General features: G+C 42.8%; 1 protein-coding gene across 1 annotated transcript in view; it reads right to left on the minus strand.

Annotated features, from left to right (window-relative positions):
* LOC136874923 (GTP-binding protein REM 1-like) overlaps positions 1 to 17,499 on the minus strand; it is a 336,448-nt gene that overhangs the window by 166,760 nt on the left and 152,189 nt on the right. The window lies entirely within an intron of this gene.

The raw sequence follows: 17,499 nt of genomic DNA on the forward strand, positions 1-17,499 counted from the left end.
GAGAAGTGGAAAATTACAGAAAACTACTTCCAGGATGGCTGAGGTGGGTGGGAATCGAACCAACCTCTACTCAGTTGACCTCCCGAGGCTGAGTGGACCCCGTTCCAGCCCTAGTACTACTTTTCAAATTTCGTGGCAGAGCCGGGAATCGAACTCGGGCCTCCGGGGGTGGCAGCTAATCACACTAACCACAACACCACAGAGGCGGACCCTCTGATTATTTAATTAGTTTATTGTCAGTTTTTGTTTATTTCCTTTTTGTAAAATTTCCATGTTTTTTAAACACTCAGTAACTTTGCCCCTGAATGTTGTATAACATATGCAGGGATCACTGGTTTACCCCGTCTCCTCTCAAAGCCCACCGCTGTGTGATGCTTCTTGTAAGCTTTGTTGTTGCTACTCCCGTGTTTGTGTTTCTCCATTCTTGCTGAGTGAACTCCGCTCATTACCGCACATGCACTACAGTGGAAGTTACACCAAAGCTCTGGAGTGGTAATCCCTCGCTAACAGTCCCAGGGCACGAGCATTTTCATTATCATTCTCGTCTAACCTGAGACTCTCACAATGATAATGTGTATCTGAAATATCCTCATAATATATTCGTCAAACAAACCCCATGGCACTACAGCCCTTGAAGGGCTTTGGCCTACCAAGCGACCGCTGCTCAGCCCGAAGGCCTGCAGATTACGAGGTGTCGTGTGGTCAGCACGACGAATCCTCTCGGCCGTTATTCTTGGCTTTCTAGACCGGGGCTGCTATCTCACCGTCAGATAGCTCCTCAATTCTAATCACGTAGGCTGAGTGGACCTCGAACCGGCCCTCATGTCCAGGTAAAAATCCCTGACCTGGCCGGGAATCGAACCCGGGGCCTCCGGGTAAGAGGAAAGCACGCTACCCCTACACCACGGGGCCGGCCAATATATTCGTCACTGGCACGAAATGGGAGTTTAGAGTCACGTAATCACTGTACCAACAAGTTTTTTAAAGCATGTTTATTGTGTCTAGGATCACCATAGCTCCAAATGTCCGGCTCCATAGCTAAATGGTTAGCCTGCTGGTGTTTGGTCACAGGTGTCTCGCCTTCAATTCCCGGCAAGGTCGGGGATTTTAACCATAATTGGTTAACTCCGCTGGCATGGGGTCTGGGTGTATATTTCGTCTTCATCATCATTTCATTCTCATCACGACGCGCAGGTCACCTACGGGTGTCAATTCAGAAGATCTGCACGTGGCAAGCCGATCACTCCAAATAAGTACGGGGCTGTAAGTATGCGAATAGTCGAACTCTGCAATCCGTTAGGGTAAAACGGAACGTCGAAAGTGACACGTAGGAAGTCTAAACGGCATCAATTAATAATAATAATAATTATTATTATTATCATTATTATACAATTGACTTTACGTTGCACCGACACAGATAGATCTTATGGCTACGATGGGATAGGAAAAAGCTAGGGTTGGGAAGGAAGCAGACGTTGCCTTAATTAAGGTACAGTCCAGCAGTTGCCTGGGAAAACGCGGAAAACCATCTTCAGGGCTGCCAATAGCGGGATTGGAACCCACTATGTCCCGAATGCAAGCTCGCAGCTGCGTGACCCTAACCGCATCGCCACTTGCTTGGTATTATTATTATTATTATTATTATTATTATTATTATTATTATTATTATTATTATTATATGAGAATAAGCCCATTAAGACTACGCAAAGCACTTACAAGCGTCCATTTGCCTTCCTCTGTGTCCATATTTCTTTCTTTCTTTTACTGTGGGCTTCCTTTCTGTCTTCAGACCAGCTTGTTCCAGTCTTCTTCTTTGGTCTTTCCTCTTGGTTAACTCGACATTTATGAATTTTTGGATCTGAAGATTACCCTGTCTTGGACATCTGCTGGTGTAATTCCAGGCTGTTTAAAATAGGTTTTAATTTCGCCAGTCCATGTCATTTTGTTTGTTTTAGCCTTACTCTTATTTTCATAGAATTCGACTATTTATTTGTCTGTCTGGATGCATTCTTTTAATAAACCATAGCCTGCGTTTTCTAATATCACTCTGAATATTTGTGTATTGTTTGATTTCTTGTCTGCCTCTAAGTTGGTATTGTCCGTTGGTGAGTTTCGGGCCTAGAGTTTTTCTTATAATTTTCCGTTCCTTTTTTCTCAACGTTTTGAATGTCTGCTTTCCTGTTGAAAATTAGTGTCTCTGATCCATGAAGATATTCTGGTTTAATTACAGTATTGTAGTGTCTCAGTTTTGTATGCTTGGAGATACATTTTTTAAATAGATTTTTTGTGTTAGTAGATGTGCCGTTTCCATCTTTTGGCATCTAGTTTCGTTGCCTTTTGCTTCGTGTCCATTTTCCTGTATTGTTTCACCAAGGTACTTAAAGTGTGATACTCGTTTAATTTTGCCATATTTTGTTTCCAAGAATTTTGGTGCATATTTGTTGCAGGTCATGTATTCTGTCTTTTCAAAAGATACCTGAAGGCCGACTTTTTCCGCAATTTCTCTCAGGAGTTCAGTCTGATTTTGGGCTGTTGAAATGTCTCGGGTTAGTATTGCTACGTCATCCGCAAATGCTAAGCAATCTATCGCTAGTTTTCCTCTGCCTAAAGTGATTGGTTGGTGAAATTTGATGACCAATTTCTGTTTGCACCATTCTTGTTTAACTTTTTCCAGGATGCAGTTGAAGAATAAGGGTGAGAGTCCATCTCCTTGTCTTACTCCCGTTTTGATTTCAAAGGGATCTGAGGTTTCCCCCATGAATTTAACCTTGGACTTCATGTCTGTCAGTGTCTGTTTTATGATTGAAAGTGTTTTCATGTCTAAACCTCGTTCTTTCAATATTTAAAAGAATAATTTGCGATCCACTGAATCAACAAATGTGTAGACTAAATTTTTGCTACAAATTCTCTGATGTCTTAAGATTAGTTTTAGGTTCAAGATTTGCTCTGGACACGATCGGCCTGGTCTGAATCCTGCCAGATATTCTCCGATTTATGGTTCTATTTGTTGTTGTACTCTATCAAGAAGACACTGGGGTAGAATTTTGTATGCAAGCGATACTAGTGAGATTCCTCTGTAAGTTGTTTACATCTGTTCTGTCTCTCTTCTTGTGTAGCGGGTGATTTAATGCATTTTTCCAGTCTTCTGGGATTTGTTCTGTTTTCCAAATGTCTTGCATGATTTTTGTTGTTTCTTTTATGGTGTTTGTATGTTTGGGACTGCTGATTTGAGGACTTCTGCTATGATTCCATCCTCACCCGATGCTTCGTTTTTAAGTCTTTTGATTATTATTATTATTATTATTATTATTATTATTATTATTATTATTATTATTATTATTATTATATGTATGTGTGTGCCCATCAATTGTCCCGATTCTCTGTGGGGTCGGGTATGAAGTGAGATGAGTCTCTGTAGCGAGATTTTACGACCGGATGCCCTTCCTGACGTCAACCTCATCAGAGGAGCTGATGAGATGAAATGAATGACGTGATACATGATTGTAGGAATGGAGAGGGTGAATATCGGTTCCGGCACATAGCCTACTCCTGTCGAATAGCACCAAGGGACCCGCTCAAGGCTTAACGTCTCCATCCGACGGACGAATCACCATCAACAGCGTCATATGCCCTCACTCCACATGAACACTGGGATAAGGTCTGAAATTGAATCCAGAATTCTAGCACCCAATCTAGTGATTAGAAATTGTATTCCACGACCCCTCCTACCTCGCCAGTCAAAATTTTGAGCATGTCCAGCAACTCAGCTTTCAAAGATGCCTGTGTCGTAATACTAGGAAAACATGAATGAATCATTATTTTAATTATTTAATTAATTAGTATATCTAGTACTTCCTCTGTCCCAAAATAATAGTCGCATTCCGTCAACGAGCTTTTATTGTTAACAACGGCAACGTAATAGGAATTTAAGCACTGAACAGTGATGTCTGCTCTGTCGCAGATCATATAAACTGGTTTAGCAGTCTGGGACATATGCGCATGACCTTGGTAGGCGGTCGCATGAACCAAGGTGTTCCGATCAACGCAAGCTATCGGTGAATGCAGTGGTAGTGACGTGAGCCAGACGATTTGTGTGTACAATAGATGTCATTACGAAGTACCTACCGTTTACATATTGTACAGACGTACACATTAATGGTGTCCCGACATAAACAATCAACACTGCCCCACTCTAGTACTGAAAAGAAGGGGAGACAGTGAAGGGGTAGTGTTGAAGGCCAATCCAGTACAAAACATGGGGGAAGGGAGTGAAGAGGTAGTGTCGAAGTCATAATGACTCACCTTTTCGCTTAACGCATTGCTGCATGGACTGCATGCAGACAGCGCGATACAAGACTTCGTTGTGATCGAATGACGGATGTATTGAAGTACAGCATTAGGTTACCTACTCGTCCGGCCCCGCGGTGTACGGGGCAACGCTTCCGGCCGCCCCGGGTTCGATTCCCGGCAGGGTCAGGGGGTTTCAATTGTAAATGATTATATCCCTGGCCTGGGGACTGCGTGTTTGTGTCGTCCTTAACGTTTCTCACATTCAACACTCAACACTTCCGCAATTTCAATTACATGCAGGTTCATATATTGTGCAAGTAGGGACAAAAGAACTCAATAGGTCGACGCCCCGAACAAATAGCATTTTAACATAAAAAAAATAAAAAGTAACCTACTCTGATAATTACAGAATTAAGAGGTAAAGGAGGTTTTTAACTGAAAAGTATTTTATACTAGTTAGGAATATTTTGTAGCTGCGTTATATCGGGTCTACCAATCCTTCTTCACCTCGTTCTTGCCATATTTCTATCCATCTCCAAACTGTCTTAAGACTGCATGGTATTGCTTGGGGGACCATGTGAGCATGCCAATAATACGTCCTCGATTCACTGTGATAGGATATGAGCCATCTTATTACAATGTTACAGTATAACGGCGGAATGCACACACGGTGTATTCAGCACTACCTGTTCACTCCCTTCCCCTCCTTCTCGCTACTGGAGTGGCCTTCAACACTATCCCTTTACTCTCTCCCCTCCTTTTCAGTACTGGAGTGGGGCAGTGTTGATTGTTTATGTCGGGACACCATTAATGTGCGTGCGTGTACTTGCAGTGATAAAGAGAAGTTGAAGAAATGGGAAGAGTGAAAAATATTGATGTGACCAGAGGAGGGCCATTTATGAGCATTAGTTCGTGTAAGTAATAATGGCATCTTGCAAAGAGGTGTAATAAAGGAAAGTGCTGTGAAATTTGCCGTTCATAGACGGTCCATAGAGTGCATATGGAAACAAGGTGAGAACTCCATAATGAATGACAACATTGTTGCTGATGTCTCCGATAGAATGAAAGGGAGAGTCGGTAGAAAGAAGAAATGCATAGATCAGGATAGACTTATAAAACATTCCATTGTGTCAAAGAAAGACCATCAGATCTGTAGCGGTCGCTTTGGGTATGGCAAAATCAACAGTGCATCGCAGAATCCAAGAAAAAGCTGTTCGACGATATTCATCGAGACTAAAACCAACACTGAACTTCACAGGAAGACAGAAGCGTTTGCAGTTTTGTTTGTCAATGTCGGATCCAGCAATTTAGATACGCAGAGCAAGATTTCAGGACATGTTCGATCGGATTCATGTTGATGAAAAATGGTTTTACATGACTGCAGTAAAAGGACGATTTTATCTTGCTGTCAGAATAAACGCTTCATTACGAAGGTGATGTTTCTAGCAGCGGTGGCATGTCCCCGTTCTGATTCAATGAGTAACCAGTACTTTGATGGTAAACTTGGGGTATTTCCATTCATCGTCCAGGAACCAGCAAAACGCAATAGCAAAAATAGGCCTAGGGGACAATCCGTTACACAGGACGAATACAGAAAGTTGCTCATCGAGAAAGTTCTTCCAGCTATCCAGTTAAAATGGCCTTCATAGACAGCATCAAAACCCATCTACATACAACAGAATAATGCAAAACCGCACATTGATCCATCTCATCCTGAGTTTAAAGCTGCCGCTTCTAATACTGGTCTAACCATACAATTGTACTGTCAGCCTCCAAATAGCCCAGATATGAATGTCCTAGATCTCGGGTTCTTCCATGCCATACAGTTTCTCCAATTTCAAGAGGCAACATCCACAGCAGATGAACTTGTTACTGCTGTTGAAAAAGCCTTCAACGACCTTCCGGCTGAGACACTGAATAATGTTTTCCTGACCCTGCAACAAGTTATAGTTGAATGCATGAAGGTTCACGGAAAGAACTGTTACAACCTGTCTCACATGGGGAAACAGAATCTGCAACGACAGGGGTGTATACCTCTTCTTCTACAGTGTAATTCCGATATTGTCATATCAGCTCGTGCTGCCTTAGAACGTGTTGAGTGTTCAGGTGCAATTGTGAGTACTGTCAGTAACATCGGCTTGGTGTGGTGTATTAGTGTTATAAGTATATTCCTTTCTGTATTGTTTATTGTCAATAAAGTACTTTCGAAAGAAATGCGACTATTATTTTGGGACAGAGGAAGTACTTAATATTCATATGATTTTATGTACGTACAATGAGTTTGATGTGTATAGATGATATGATTTGTTTTTGTATATATGATTCTTCCTTATTATCACTAGGCTTGATTATTGTATTAATACTGTTATTGTGTTAACATTTTTCGCCTTATTGTCATCTTTTTGCATCAATTAAAAGTAGAAGTTATTATTAAGAGTGTTCTGGGTTAAGACTGGTTAAGTGTAAGATAGGGAGTACACTATTTTATTATTATTATTATTATTATTATTATTATTATTATTATTATTATTATTCCCCAGCTTTCTTGACCGGGTCCACATCCTCTCGTATCAGATGGCTTCTCAATTGGTTTCACGAGGTTGAATGAACACAATTTCAGCCATGAGTCCAGAATTAAAATCCTATTTAAGGTGAATCGAACCCGGAGCCTATGAGCAAGAATCAGGTACGCTACCACTACACCAAGGGGCTGGTGTAGTTGGAGATGCTACAAACTAACAATAACTATTCAGATACTTTGCAACATTCCTGTATTAGTTTACAGACATTCAATCAACTGTCAAAGGAGCTCCCTTATTTAAATGAAGATCTCTTCAATAACCTTTATATATATTTATATAAAGACGCTTGAAAATGATTATGATGAAGAGCAGAACCGCTTGCTCTGCGAGTTGATGTAGTATAAATATGATTTCAATACATCAAAGAAATGCAACTTCTCATATAATATATGGACTATATATATATATCTTTACTCGGGAGATATCGTCAGTTGTACTTTTATTTCCATTTTGCACTTCTCCAAAATAAAACGGCAAGATTCGTAACATTTACTTGAGGTTTTCCTTCATAAAGATATCGCCTCAGGTATATTATAATTTAGTGGACAAAATCTGTATAAATACATATTTCTAAGTTCAGGCTTAATAATAATAATAATAATAATAATAATAATAATAATAATAATAATAATAATAATAGTTCATATGTCATAACTTGTCAGGGAGAATGTTTGTTGATCATCAACTGTTTATTTTATTTATCTGAAGTTACCTGAACTGCAATTTATTTAAATCCACCCCTCTAGAGGCGTGATATCAAGCCGATTCACCTATCAGAATATCTGATATGAATTTATTTTAACCCAATCAAAAGAGTTTTCACCAAAACGTCTAGATACTTCCAGCAAAACCCCTTATTAAGACGCGAGCTTTGAGGACAGTCGGTCTGATCTTTCCGCAGCAGTAGTATACGTACTACCGACTAAGGAGAGGGGCCGTCTCTTTCGGGAGTCGTGAGGCGGGGTTTTCGGCATCATGACATCATAATAACAAGGTATGGCAGTCAGTTTTATTAAGTAAACTACTGCGTGTGAAGCTAGGGAAGATTTCTACGTCCTCTTTAATATGTGACTCCTGGGTGGCCAGCTCCGTTATTAAATTAAGTGTAGGGCTTTCTTTCTCTTTCGAGAACTTTCATCTTCAGATTGTATGTTTTCATTTCCCATGGAGAAATAGTTTAAATGTAAGGAACACGCGGGGTTACCCTCGTTAACCTTCCTCTAAATTTGTGTAAGTTGACTAAGTTTTTCAACCATCTAAAATTTTCATTCGGTTTTCAACTTTTACCTTCTATTACTTAGTCACTCGGTAGTACGAGATTAGCCTCTGTATGATAGGGTCGGGCGCCCACTTAGGGGTCTTGCTTCTTAGATTACTTTGGATTACTTTGGAGTGCTTGATCTTCGCTTCTATTTCACTGTGTACTTTCACCCTTGTCAATTTAAACCGTATTTTTTGTCTTTCTTCGTCCGAATAGCGTGGGCCATATGCCTCTGTAAATCGTCTCTATTTTTTGAGGTTAGCTTTCATATTAGTCGTGTAGTGGTAATTGTACAGCAGTGTACTACTGTACTGCTTTATATGGTGATGATGACCGACGTGGTCATGAGTGTAAATTAATAGCCCACTAGGGGCAAACTATACTCTGATGTAAGTCGAACCCTTGGGGTTAGAAAAACCTGCGTATTATAAAGTTTGGGGAAGCTAAGGCTTCTGTTCTTTTTGACTGTGTAAATTTCAGACTGGGTTACATCCTCCTTGCTAGTTTCCGACGACCTGCGGGTCAACGATTTTGACTCTACTACTCAAAGCAAGTTGTATTTAATTCATTACACTATTGTAAATATTTTGGGCCTTTGAGCTCCTCATGTATACATTTTCCGGATTAATCTATGTAAATTCTAGAGCGGCTCTGCTCCTTTGTGAATAATTGCAAGTACCTTTCCAACTGCAATCTATATATTTACAACACTAGGCTGATATTTGTTACATCGATTTTGAGAGAACGGCTGAACCGATGGACGTCGTCAATCATTCTGATGAAAACATTTTGCCTGTAAATTTGCAGTGTCTTCAAAAGCATAAACATTGTATGCCGAATATTTTTAAATTATTAAAGAAAAATGTAGTATTCTGATTGGCTAATGCGCTCGCTTACCGGCGAGCCCAAGCCCGCCTGAACCGTGAGAACGCTGAGTAGCAGGCACGATAGGGAATGTGGAAGGGGATTAGGCACGCCTGCGCAGTTAGTGTCTTACTGCTCAACTGGTACTTCGTCGACAGGTAAAACCGCTGATTTGCTGCCCAGCTGTTGAACAGTGCACATTACATTCAACATACCTCTAAATTTAAATAACAATTCGGTGTCTGGTTGAAAATTAAATTCCAGAGCAGCTGGCGATATTCGATTAGCACGGCTCAATATGGGATAAGGTCCCAATGGCAAATAGTCATTTATTAATGTGTGTGAATTCCCTTCTAAAATATATCATAGGGAACGACATTCCATTCCTTTTGGTGGAAAAATTATTGTTCTTGGTAGAGGCTTCATAAAGGTTTTGTCTATTTTGCCACTTGGTTATCGCCAAAATACTTATTTATTTACAAAACCAAACCTCATGGTGTAACAGCCCCGAACGGCCATGGCCTACCCAGCGACAGCTGCTCATCCCGAAGGCCTGCACATTACGAGGTGTCGTGTGGTCAGCACGACGAATCCTTTCGACCGTTATTCTTGGTTTTCTAGACCGTATTTATTTATAATTATATAATCTCCTCCTTGAACCTTTTTCACAATACGCCACTTAACTTCAAAATATGCGGATAAAACCACAAAAGAAATGGAATTCGCTGATATGTTTTGTAATAAATCGGTAACGGTGACTGCCCTTCTGTAGACGGTACTGGATAAGATGTTATTGATCTACCAGTCAGAATTTAAGCACATGATGATATCGTAATTGGAATTCATAGCAAAACGTTCACTTCTGGGAAAGATATAATTTTCTTGAAATTGCCATTCTTAATTAATTAATTGAGTTGAAAGCCATCGGGATTATATCCGGTAATTAAAAACCATTTAATACTGAAGATGAAAGTTAGTTACTTCAGTTTCCTACATAACTCTTGAATTCCTTTGAATTAATGGTTTGTTTCCAGATATCCTTATTCTAAAACTGGAACCATATTTATGCTCCTTACAAATTGGAACGTTTCCCAACGGCTCCTAAACGGAACAAGATTAGGGCCTGATTCTAAGAAGTATGTATGAAAATTGTTTAGATTTGTAAGAAATAAGTGAAGATAAATCTGTGCAGAGAGCTCTGATCGTCCACTACAGGCCGGGGCGCCCTGTACCTTCTGAACGGGTCCTAGACCTGGACAGAAAGCGGCGCCCTCTCCACGGTGGCAAGAGGGTCTTGACGACCATGTCTGTCGAGAGCTTCCTACCCGGAGGCGTCATCATCAGGCATCACCACCAGGAGCGGGTGCGTGACGTGGAGAAGGAGCTCTCTACTCTGTTTCAGGTCATCCGACTACCAGGCAGGGACGGCGTGCCAGGGCTGAACGCCGGCACCCTCAGGAGGAGGGCCGAGACGGAGATGGAGACAAGGGAGGCCATCACCAGACGCCGAGGAGGCTAAGGCATAGGGTGGTTAACACCGACTTAGTCCAAGTCACCCAGCCGTAGAGCAACGACGCCACTACTAAGGTGGTGCGTGCCACCCCGCGGAGCAGCGACTGTGCGACCCAGGCCGAGCAGCTCGGCTCTGCCAGGTGGACGCAGACCGCGGTCGCAAGGGCCCTTGCGGTGATGTGGACGAAGTGGACGAATGCCAAGGCCTACCAGGAAGGGCTTATCACCCGAGCGCAATCCAAGAAAGCGTCTCTGACGGCGGACAGCAGTACAGCAGAGGAGGACGCCTCCAGGGGTTCGGAGGCTGCTACCCAGACCCTGCCTGACAGCGTGTCAGCTGAGGTGCAGACATCGATGTGCGCCCCATAGGACAGGGAACGCAGTTGGGTGTCAGCACAGACCGACGCCACCGCCGTCAGTCAGGAGGAGGGAGACGCCGTCTCTACAGTGGGACCACCAGCAACCCCAGAGCTACCAGGCTGGGTGGAGGGCCACCAGGACGAGGCCTCTTCCCCAGCCGAGAAGTGACCCCCACCGCCGGGAAGAAGACGCCACCCCCGGACCACGAGAAAGAGGACGACGCCGGTTCACCAGGAGAAGGCCGCCCAGCCGCAACCAGGACTGCTCCCAGGGCAGCAGTCGACCGAGGAGCCAAATCAGGAGAGGACCTCAGCGGGTAGCGGCAATTAGGTGAAATCGAAACCACCCTCTCGGCAGCTCTTGCAGTGTTTCCGCTGCATGAGGTGGGGCCACCGGCAGGATAGGTGTGGGCTCTTAGTGAGGTGCAATCGTTGTGGGGGTGATCCACTACACGGCCTGTACAGCACTTAAGGAGGCGCCGGTGTGCGCCAACTGCGCGGGGGGCCACCCGGCCACCCACCGCAGTTGGCCTGTTTACCGGCCATGGCGCGGGTAGAGAGGAAGGAGACCCGGCGTCATGTCCCGCCCTCATCCAGGAGGCCCCCGCACTGGCGGGCTTGGCTTCATTCTCCGGGATCGGAGACTGGGTAGGAGGGACCCCAAGGGGGCGGTGCTGTGCGGCGGGCCCTAGTGGCTATCGACGCATGGCTCCACAACCGCCAAGGCCCGCGCTAGTCACGGCAGTGCCCAGACGGACTGATCCCTTGATAACTGGACTGGCGTGTATGTGGATCATGGCTGGTGCATGATACCTCTTCTCTACTAACTCAAACACCCGTACCTATCCAGAAACTACATCCTTGCACGTGCTATCAACATTTGTCAGGTTTTACCTGTAGGCTCTTTATTTTTCTGCCTATGTGGTTTTCCCTGACCCTTACACCACACCTCAACACCACATGCCTAACACAAACTCTTGCCTTGGTAGCATGCTTGACATAGAAAGAGGCAGATACTCCTTGTATCACTTCCCACTCTTCCCTGCTATCTCTTTCTTCACTCAGTGGACTTTGACAGCCTGAAGTTGAGCAGGCAGTCTGTAGAGTGTCCTGTCCGTAGAGGTGAGGGTCGTTTTGAGTGTCTGTCGCCGTGAGTTGAATCTCATGGGCCAACCGCTGTGTAGCGAACGTCGTGTGCTGTAGTGGCGTGGGAAGAACGCTGAATATCGGAATGGGACAGTGAACGGGGTTTTACTAAAGAAAAAAAGCTTTAGGTCGCACCGACACAGATAGTTCTTATGGCGACGATTGGATAGGAAAGGCCTAAGAGTGGGAAGGAAGTAGCCGTTGCCTTAATTAAGGTACAGCCCAAGCATTTGCCTGATGTGAAAATGGGAAACCACGGGCAACCATCTGCAGTGCTTCCGACAGTGGGGTTCGAACTCACTATCTCCAGGACGCACGCTTACAGCTAACCACACGGCCAACTCGCTCAGTCGGGGTTGGGAGTAGACAGCGTACGTCATCGTGAACTGAGAGACTGTCCTGTGCGGGCTGTGAACTGAGGACTGTGATAGCGACAACGAGGGTAACTGTCTGGCTGAGTGAAACTGTTAAGTGTGAGTTAAGTGTGATTGAATGGAGACTGAGTGTGAATTAGTGTGAATGTACAGTGAGAACTGAGAGAGAGAGAGAGAGAGAGAGAGAGAGAGAGAGAGAGAGAGAGAACTGTGTATTTGTGAATTCTGTAATGTGTCGTGTAAGCTGTGTTTCTGGTATCTCCGTGTGTTAGTGTCTAAATAGTTAATTCATACATCTTAGAAGTTAAGCGCTACTAGTAGTAATCTTCATTTATTTATCCCGCCAACACGTGACAACAATATTGATAATATGCCGAGTGGACTGGCTAATTGATGTGGTTCGAGTACATGGAGCCTTGCACTTAGGAGGTAATGGATTCGAATTCCACTGTCGGAAGTCCTGAAAATATTTTGCAATTGTTTCCCTTTTTCCTACAAGGAATATGCCGAGACGTACAGTACCAGTAGCTTTTGTGTTCGACCTCGAACTACATGGATTCCAACAAACTCTGCTTTATACATACAGAGACGACGCAGGATTTCTCGTAAAATTTGTAGGTCATATCGCTTAATATTTGGTACGACGCGCTCCAGCTAATGGTATGCAAATTGATTGTGAGAGTCCTTCCTTTGATATCTGAAGCTCGAAACTCACGATTGCGTTATCTGATGGCTTGTCGAGTGCGAATGAGGTGATCTCATTACAGAGCTATCTCAGAAATGCCACGTGGCACGAAGGAGGTAGACAGATAGAGGTTTCATCAATGTAAATCGTTGCAAAACCATAATCGTTAATAAATTCAATCAATCAATCAATCAATCAATCAATCAATCAATCAATCAATCAATCAATCAATCAATCAATCAATCAATCAATCAATCAATCAATCAATCAATCAATCAATCAATCAATCAATCAATCAAGGTAGCAGATTCTCGATAAATTGTTTACCTTCAGACGGTGAAGGAGCTGGCTCTCTGAGCGCAAGTTGCCAGGTTCAATCCTGGCTTAGTCCGGTGGTATTTGAAGCTGCTCAAATACGTCAGCCCCGTGTTGGTAGATTTACTGGTACGTAAAAGAACTCCTGCGGGACAAAAATCTGGCTCCTCGGCGTTTTCGAAAACCATAAAAGTGTAGTGAGTGGGGCGTAAAGCAAATGACATTATAATTAACAATAATTGTTTACCTAGACTTTCCTTAAATGTTTTCAGAGAACCTGGAAATTCATCAAATCGTTTCCTTGATAAATTATTCGAATCCCTTATTTGATAACCAACAAACGGCGAATTAGTTACTGTGGGAAGGACAGTCGAATCAGAAAGTGACGGAACAAATTGCAGGGGGAAAAAAAGAAAAATTCTAGACGTGGTGGTGATAAAACCAGATGAGCTCTATGACGACGTGGTTGCAATATCTACAGTCAAATTGCTGGACAATAGTTATCTTGGCTATCCTAGGTCCAATATAGGCTATAACGATTGTAAACCGGTTGGCTATGGGATACTATGAGAGGATTGTTAAATGTATAAGTACTTGGAATTAGGCATTGGAATTTAAACGATTGATCTTAACTAATGTATAATTTGATTACAGTTCCATTTACCATTCAAAGTACAGCAGTAAATTATGTTAAATTACAGCAGGCAAGTCTCTTAGAATTCGCGCTAATTATTTTACAATTTCCAAAGTTTACAGCACCGCGAGCATTATTAATTTTCAGTACGAAGCTATAAAGTGACATTCAATGTTAGTTTCACTGCGTACAAAATGCACCGTTTAGTCTGAGGGCACTTTACTGACGTTCAAGAAATAAGAATAAATCATTTTTTATGCAGATAATAAAATGTCACGATTCTATAGTCTGTAGACTCTCACATTTCTATGGACATTTATAATGTGAAGGTTCGCGATACATATATGCAAACATAATCATTATACACCGTTATGCCTTTCAGCGTTCAGTCTGCAAGCCTCTGTGAATGTACTAAATGTCACCACAATCCTCTATTTGCAACTAGTGCTGTGGCCACATTTAGTTCTATATCTTTTAATTTTTTTATTTTTTTATTTTTTTGCTAGTTGCTTTACGTCGCACCGACACGGATAGGTCTTATGGCGACGATGGGACAGGAAAGGGGTACTAGTGGGAAGGAAGCGGCCGTGGCCTTAATTAAGGCACAACCCCAGCATTTTCCTGGTGTGAAAATGGGAAACCACGGAAAAACATTTTCAGGGCTGCCGACAGTGGGATTCGAACCTACTATCTTCCGAATACTGGATACTGGCCGCACTTAAGCGACTGCAGCTATCGAGCTCGGTTCTCTTATCTTTAAATCGTTAGAAACTGAGTCTAACCATCGTCGTCTTGGTCTCCCTCTACTTCTCTCACTCTTCAAAACAGAGTCCATTACGCTCCTAGGTAACCTATCCTCCTCCATTCCCCTCACATCACCCCACCACCGAAGCCGGTTTATGCGTACAGCTTCATCCATCGAGTTCATTCCTAACTTAGAATTTATCTAGTCATTTCCAGTAATGTCCTGCCATTGTTCGGATCTGCTTGTACCAGCAATCATTCTCGCTACTTTCATGTCTGTTACTTCTAACTTGTGAATGAGATATCCTGAGTCCACCCAGATTTCGCTTCCGTAAAGCACAGTTGGTCTGAAAACAGACTGATGTAAAGATAATTTGGTCCGGGAGCTGACTTCCTTCTTACAGAATACTGTTGATCGCAACTGCGAGCTCACTGCATTAGCTTTACTGCACCTTGATTGAACCTCACTTGCTATATTACCATCCTGGGAGATCACACATCATAAATACTTGAAATTATCTACCTGTTCCAGCTTTGTATCACCAATCTGACATTCAATTCTGTTGAATTTCTTACCTACTGACATCAATTTAGTCTTCGCAAGGCTAATTTTCATAACATACTCATTGCACCTACTTTCAAGTTGCAAGATATTAGACTGCAGGCTTTCGGCACAATCTGCCATTAAGACCAAGTCGTCAGCATAGGCCACTCTGCTTATTACATTTCCACCTAATTGAATCCCTCCCTACCACTTGATAACTTTATACAGATGATCCATGTAAACTACGAACAACAAAGGTGAAAGATTACAGCCTTGTCTAACCCCTGTAAGTACCTTGAACCAAGAACTCATTTTACCATCAATTCTCACTGCAGCTCAATTGTCAACATAAATGCCTTTGATTGATTTTAATAATCTAACCCTTAATCCCATACTCCCCCAGTATGGTGGACATTTTTTCCCTTGGTACCCTGTCATATGCCTTCTCTAAATCCATGAAACATTAACACAACTGTCTATTTCTCTCCTAGCATTTTTCAATTACCTGGCGCATACTGAAACTCTAATCCTGACAGCCTCTGTGTGGTCTGAAACCACACTGGTTTTCATCCAACTTCCTCTCAACCACTGATCGCACCTTTTCTTCCAAGATGCCAGTGAATACTTTGCCTGGTACACTAATCAACGAGATACCTCGATAGTTGTTGCATTCCTTCCTGTTACCTTGCTTGTAGATAGGTGCAGTTACTGCTCTTGTCCAATCTAAAGGTACCTTACCAACACTCCATGCTAATCTTATTATTTTATGAAGCCATTTCATCCCTGCCTTCTCACTCTACTTCACCATTTCAGGTCTAATTTCATCTATTCCTTCTGGTTTATGACAATGGAGTTTATTTACCATCCTTTCCACATTCTCAAGCGTAATTTCACCAACATAATTTACCTCCTCCCCCATGAGGTCCGTTGTTCGCGGACCACCATGGAGATTTCCTTTTACGTTGAGAAAATTTTCAATATATTTCTTCTACCTGTCCGGCGATTCCCTGGGATCTATTAAGAGTTCACCTGAATTACCCAAAGAAGTATTCATTTCCTTTTTCCCTCCCTTCCTAAGATTCTTTATTACTGTCCAGAAAGGTTTCCCTGCTTGACCTAGCCTTCCAGGTTATTACAAAAATCTTCCCATGACTTCTCTTTGGATTCAGCAACTATTTGTTTCGCTTTGATTCTTCCATCTATGTACAATTCCCTGTCTGCATCAGCCATTGTTTGGAGACATTTATGATAGGCCTTTTCTTTTACGTTTACAGGCTGCTCTCACTTCATCATTCCACCAAGATGTTAGCTTTTTCCTAACTTTACCCACGGTTGTTCCCAGGTATTCCTTTGCTGTTGCTACTACAGCATCTCTGAGATGCCACCCATTCTCTTTCTATATTCTGAACCTGCTTACTGTCCACTGTTCGAAACTTCCGTCTAATTATATCCATGTACTTCTGCCTAATGTCCTCATCTTGGAGAATTGCGCGAGATACTGGTCTTCCTGTTCAGTTGTATCCCCGAGTAAATGTCTCACGTTCCAGGACACTGACCTTGAGTCAGTAGCGGCAGGATCCCTCGCTGAGTGTGAGAGAAAAACCAACCCTGGACGGTAAACGGATTAAGAAAGAAAGGAAGAAAGAAAGAAAGAAAGAAAGAAAGAAAGAAAGAAAGAAAGAAAGAAAGAAAAACCTTCACTCATGTACATAAAAGAAAAAAACCTTGAAAGACTAGAGATAGGAAGTTCATATTCACCTGACATATCAATTACTATGATCTGAAAAAGTGATCGGCATTTCAGCCACCTAGGTTCAGCATGTATCCTATTGCCTAGTAGGCACTGGGTCCTCAATGTGCACTGATAACTAGTTCCATGCGTGATGGCATCGGCGCGTATAAGTCGCGAATTGCAACCTGGGGTATAACCATCCATGCTGCATTCACCGTGTTCCACAGTTCATCTTAGGTGGTTGGCATTGTGTCACAGCGCCTCACCCGTCATTTCACCCTATCCCACATATTTTCGATTGGCGACAAGTTCGGTGATTGTGGGGGCCAGGGCAACAGTCTGACATCCTGTGGCAACAAGAAGGCACGTGTTCATGCAGCAATATGTGGTCGTGCATTGTCCTGCTGAAATATGACGTCTGCGGTGTCGTGCAGAAAGGGTACGGCTACGGGTCGCA

The sequence above is a fragment of the Anabrus simplex genome, chromosome 5 (assembly GCF_040414725.1).
Source record: "Anabrus simplex isolate iqAnaSimp1 chromosome 5, ASM4041472v1, whole genome shotgun sequence".
Taxonomy (NCBI): domain Eukaryota; kingdom Metazoa; phylum Arthropoda; class Insecta; order Orthoptera; family Tettigoniidae; genus Anabrus; species Anabrus simplex.